Below are 6788 nucleotides of genomic sequence, written 5' to 3'. Positions count from 1 at the left end.
TACCTACTACTACTACTACTACTACTAGTCGTCGACGTACTACTACACTACTACTACTCTACTACCTACCTACCTACCTACCTACCTTACCTTCCTTACTACTACTACGTACTACTACCTACCCCCTCCCCCCTCCCCTCCTCTCTCTCTCTCTCTCTCTCTCTCTCTCTCTCTCTCTCTCTCGCGTCTCTTACCGCGAGACTCTCCCAACCACCACCCGCCCTTCCGCCGTCCCCGCGAGGCAGAAAATCTGAGAGCGAGATAATTACGGTTGGAAGCGCGGATATTATTTAACCAACATTTCGCTGCGCAGACTGAGGGAGTGGATGAGCAAAGGGTAGTTGGGCAGGAGGAGGGTAGATGGGAATCGGAGGAGAGCTCGGGGGTGTTCTTACACGAGCGGCCCAATCAAATATAACAGCGGTCGGTACAACACCGGCTAATATCGCAGCGCGATGGAAATTCCTTCCGTGTTTTCAAATCTTCTCTCCCCTCCCTTTTTTCCCGAAGAAAAACACCCGATCGCCTGCATTTCTCGCGGCGGCGCGCGTTCAAATATTTTACTTCCGCCGGAAGAAATATAACCGAGACTTAATCCACGCTCCGCCTGTTCCAATGCGCTCCGCAACCGGCAGACGTGAATGTTTTGAAAACTGACTGATTTCATATCAGCAGATTGAGAAAGCCGATATGCAAATTATCCTTTCTCGGTGGAGATCGTCGAGATCCCAGAGAGGATCTAAATGCTTTATTGATTTCGCGATATTTTTGTGTTGTGCTTTCTGCACTTGCTGATTGCATACATATAAATTATTATTTCATATCAGATATTTCTTTAAGTGTTGGATAATTAATATATGAAATTTACGCATATTTTATATTTTTATGAATAAATTGGGCATATTAATCAGATAGCTAAAAATCAGAAACTTTCGTTTGTCTGGTTATTGTAACTCGAGAAGCTGGACATACGCCAATGTGGGAGTAACGCGGCAGCTATTTTTCCGCGGGATCTTGATATTCATGCTAGTTTTACTACTGACACGAAAGAACCGAGCCAATTTTATGCGGGGCATCCCGTCGTTTGCAACATACGAGAAAAAGTCTAACAATAAGTCGAAACACACAGTGAAGAAGCAGCATTCATTTTATGAATAATTCATCGATCGTGGAAGGTATTAGCGCGCGGCACGAGCCGAACAGTAACATGTAAATGAAGCGATAAATTTTGCATGGACAAGTTGTGAAGTTCCTCGTAACCCCAATTTGGCATAGTTTCGCTATCTTTCCTTCTTCTCCTTCCCCCCTTTTTTTTCTCTTTCCCCGCGTGCAAATCGTTAGTGCCTATGCTCGTAACTTCGAACCACTTAAACGCACGCGTGAGATAGATTTAAATAGATAAATTTAAATAAACATAGATTTTCTACATGTCTTGGTACAGTACTTACACAACAGAATGCTTATAATGTAGGAATAACAATTGCAAGCTTCGTATAATTTTTGTCTTAGGTACGATCCATCGTAAACGATCGAATATCTATGACTCGCGAATTGCGCGTTCGCCACAATAGTCACTCTTGCGATCGCGTCGTTTTCTGCGGCGTTCCATCCGGATACAGTTTCATCCCACGAGACCATAAGGCTTATCCGCCAAGAAAATCGAGCTACCCGAACCCCATCAAAATCCGACAGAACTGTTTCAACACCCCTCACGTCGCTGCCAATCCCTTTCTCCAAGTTGCCGAGTAAAAGAGAATCGGGGGGGCGGAGGGTAATGGTGGCGCGTTGCGGTTTTCAGCTTTTACGACCGAATTACGACTTTTCAACTATTTTTACGAGAGTTGTTTCAATTATTTCACCAATTTGCAATTAAGAGCACGGCGCACCACCCCCGCGGGAGTCGATGCCGCCGACGATAGGGGCCGCAAAGGGTTGGCGCCTCTCTCGAGCTTTATGGGGCTGATAATTTCGTGATTAGCCAATTAAAGGAAAAAATTAAATAGTACAGCCGGCAGGGATCAATTGTGGGACAGATCTCGGCTGCTGATAGGAGAGATTTATAAAACGTTATTGTTTTCATATTATTGATTAAGTAGTCAAAAAACTTGCGCAAAGTTTTGTTACGTCTATTGATTTCATAGAGACAATAGTTTTTCAATTTAATTTTTTGGTGTATGGAAAGAAAATCAATTTTTGTTTTAAAAATACTTTATACATATATTATTATATAATTATATTTTTCTGTAATATAATATACAATGTATTGTAAATTATATATTTTTTTTCTGTAACAATATATCTTCATTTATGACTTTATGACCTTTTCGACTGCAGTAGATTTGAACCGATCTGGATTGGATTAATGACTCTACTATTGGTACAGCATGTAACGTCAACCAATAGTATAGCATATGACGCCATTAATCCAACCCAGGATGGTTCAATCCTACTACAGTCGAAAACGCAATTAATATAACGTTAAATACATTTATATTCAAATAGCTTTAACGTTTATACATAAATGCGCTATGAACCAACGATAGCTAGAGTATCTGCATTGCATCGAAAAGTGACATTATCTTGCAGCCAACTTGTAATTCGACAATCATCTAACTTTAAAGTTGCGCTAGAGCGGGCAATATAAATTCGTTATTAACTCCCCGTTACGCCGCACAACGTCGACGCACGCATCGTCCGCGCGACGAAACCTCTCACGCGACGGGAGTCTAAAACTTTTCCAAGCTCTGTTACTACAGTCGCGTTGTATTCCTTAATGACAACAAGGGAATAGAAGACAATTTGTAGCTTTCCGTCTTCATCAGCCCGGCGCGGCGCGGCGGCGGTATCCGCCGATCGCCGTAGCACTTTTAAAGCCGATCCGATGCGGTCGAGGAGGTCAGCATTTGTTCATTGCCGGCACGGCCGGTGGGTAGCGGGGTTGTTGGCACCGCGGCTGAGGGTTTCGCCAGGCAGGAGGAGTGGGAGGGAGTGCAGCTCGAAGGAGCTAGCGGCGCGGAATAACGGTAAGTCTAGTGTTTATTTGATGGCCCGTAATCACGCTATTTTGTCATCAACGGTAGGCCTCCTTCCGCGATGTATACCGATGTAGGGGCTGGTTCCGTACTTATACTCGCCCTAACTCACCCACTCCCGACCACCCACTCGAGAAGGAGGGACTAATTCAAAGCATCGTTGCCGCAGCACCGGGGCGCATCTTACTTCCGGTATAATTCTAAAACGTAGGAAGGCATAGCACGCGCGGCCCCGGCCGGCGCGAACGGGCCATGATGCACGTACGCAAGGTGCAATCTCGCAACAGGAGATACCTTTGATATTCCGGCATTTCCATTGCTCTTCCGACCTGACTGCCGCCCCGCGATACGCATGCACGCACGGCGCGGCCGTACGTTGCAATTAATCCATGACGGTGCGAAACTGCGAAATATCTTTCCGAGACTTTGGACAGTCTCGAGAATTTGTTGAACTTTACAATAGTATCATTAATATCTGTACGCTAGATAACCTGCAGTATCGATATGATACGTATGGAAATGATGATATTTACGTTTACGAAGTTTATCCTGCAAACACGATTTGAAAAAAAAAGACTCGAGTTACGATAAACAAAAAAATATTTTTTTTTATAAAAAAACAACAGTACATGACGCCGGTGTATAAATTTCAAATTTATAATAAAATAGACGGTTACAGAGATTGGCAAAATTCTACTATTTTTATAAATACGTTTTAATTAATTATTATTATATGTATTGATATCACAAGATAGTTACAAAGTAAGGAGCTTTATCTTATATATCGTCCGTGCAGTGAGAGAAGTGATATATATATATATGTAGTAATATTTGCAACAAAAGATATCGTTTTAATTGTAACTACAATGCAGTATATAATCTTTGCATATTTCTACAACCTGCAAAAGCCGATACCGTGCTACGCCTCAACGTGTATAACGCGTAATAACGGTGCAATGGTCTGTGAATCATCGGCAAACGGCGCACCCATACCTATATACACTTGCGTTTGCGTGTTTTTGTGTGTCTCTTACACTCGCAATACCGGTGGCATAATATTCATTGCATTTCTGATGCACGTAAGATATTATGATATCGCCTCCGGCTACAAGCGCGAGCGCTTTTAGAATTATGTTGACATGCACGTTGACATACGTGCCTGACATGAAGCCAATTAGAAATTATTCAATAATAGGTTAGAAAATACTCAATAATAGAAAAAACACAGTAATCGCCTAATCGCCGTAACCATATTAATAGTATAGGTGATACTTTATAATACACGTCTTTGTCATTTTCGAAGTTTCGCGGCGATTGAATTAATTCAATGATAAAAAACATTTTAATTTAAAAATACACATAATGTATATATACACTGTAAAAAATACAATGTTAATTTTAACTTAAAGACATATAATGGATTTTCTGAGACATGCAAAAATATTAAAATGAACATTTTGTGTTAATTTTAACATTAATTTATACATAAATATACATAAATTATTATATAATTTTTACATATGTCTTTAAGTTAAAATTAACATTTTATTTTTCACAGTGTATATGGCATTGTAATGAGAATATACCGATAGTACTTTAAATATCGATAGTAATATTTAAATATTAATTAAGGTAATGTTTTCAGTAAATCAATTTGTACACAACGAAATTGATTATCTCTATTGTTTGATTATAGAGTAGTATTTTTTCTTATCATTAAAGAATATTGGAGACAGATTGCGTTGTATGTAAAGATTATATAAGCTACAGGAAGAGTTCTGACTTTTTAAGTATATATTAATATATTATATTTTTAAAAAATTGTACACGCATATTACCACAAAATACTGGAAGAGACTGTATTGAATGGTTATTCTAATATTATTACTCACAGTGACGTTAATGATATTCATTACGAGACATACAATATTTCGCTTGATTAATTCATCGAGGCGTCATCTGCGTGACTAATACGTTATTTTTTGATAAATGCTTCTAAACGCTGCGCCGCATTGAGAAAACATGCAAATAAACCTGTTGTGCGTAGGTGTTGCATTAGGATGCGAATTCCAAATCCGACTCGCTTATCGCCCGCGGTGTCGTTGACTCGCTAAGCGAATACCGGTATATAATAATAACAGAGAGAAAGAAATGGAGATAGTGAGAGAAAGAAAGAAAAAGAGACAGAGAGAAGAGGGAGAGGGAGGGAGAGAGAAAGAGAAAGGTCAGTTTGTCAGGAAGTGCACAACTCTGACGTCACATCGCGAGCGCTTACCCTAATGGAACTCTACGTGTAACAGCTCGTTGAAAGCTTAACACGCATAAGCGAGTAATTCCCATGTCCCGGTTTCTCGATGAAATGCCTCGATTAGCTACCCTTGCCGATTAGGATACCGCAAATCCGTTGATAGCTACTCTATGATCACCACGGTTCATTCCTCGATTGCCCTCGACGCTCGATGCATTCGAGCGCTGATACAAACAATAACAACAACACGAGATATGTTTTTTCCGCTATTGTACATATTTTGATAGACATGTCAACTTGTAACGATACGATATCGAAAAACATGAAACTGCATTGAAAAACTTGCAATATTCACACAACTATATATCTATAAATTGAACATATAAATATAATACAATAATTCATAATATTTGAAAGTTATACGAATCAATCATTGCAATTTTACAACTATTACATAATAAACATATGTACTAAAATTATCTTTTTTTTTATTAAAAAGGAAAAATAACAATTTACATTTATACAAATTAATCTGGAGTATTTTAATCAAGAGAAAAAAAAAGCCGATATGAATTTCTTAATAGTATAACATCGCGGAACTTGGTGTAAAAAGAAACTGCTGACGATTCTTCAACCTCTTCCCAGGAGAGGTCGTCGGCCACGCTAATCGAACTCTTCCTCAAAATAAGAGCCTCCGCTACCCCTCGCGTATAACGCGAATCTCGCGAGTAGTACCTAGCCCAGTCCTGACTGCCTCATTACTCGCTTTTAATGAAACTCTTTTCTCCGGGCGGGCCCGGGCTAAGCTCCCGTTGCCAAACCTCGTTTAGGCGATACGGATCAGCGTGCCTGCGAGCTCCTACTCGGCGAAGACTATAAAGCCTCACCGTCCCGACGGCTCCGTTCCATGGACGAGTTCCGGCATCGAAGTTTCGCTCAAGTTTGCCGAACCGAGGCGAACGTCTCTCCTTCCTCACCGCGTTGAACAAGAAGGTGAGAGGAGGGACTTGGTCAAAGGGAAAGGAAGAAGGTTCAAGGTGGAAAACGTTTAACAGGGGTGAGGAGGTGGGGGAAGGATGGCCGGAAGAGAAGTCGAACGCGTCTGACACGATGCTTGAGCGTGCGAATCCTCTCCAACCCCTTCGGACCAATTCCTCAGTCCGTTCCGGCAATTTTCGGTTCTCGCTCACTCGCAACCCTTCAAAAGAGATATGCTTCGTGCTTTGAACCGAGTTTCGGCAATTATTATAATCCATGATATGCTCACGATTCGGCAGTCATCGCGATCGTATATGTATCAAGATGCATGTTGTGTCATGTGTGAATAAGAGAGAGAGAGAGAGAGAGAGAGAGAGAGAGAGAGAGAGAGAGAGAGAGAGAGAGAGAGAGAGAGAGAGAGAGAGAGAGAAGAGAGAGTAGTAGTAGTAGTAGTAGTAGTAGTAGTAGTAGTAGTACGTAGTAGTAGTAGTAGTACGTAGTACGTACGTACGTACGTACGTACGTACGTA

This window comes from Atta cephalotes (assembly GCF_000143395.1).
Source record: "Atta cephalotes unplaced genomic scaffold scaffold00017, whole genome shotgun sequence".
NCBI classification, from domain to species: Eukaryota; Metazoa; Arthropoda; class Insecta; order Hymenoptera; family Formicidae; genus Atta; species Atta cephalotes.
The sequence above is the reverse complement of the archived record's forward strand: the minus strand, read 5'-3'. Positions refer to the sequence as shown.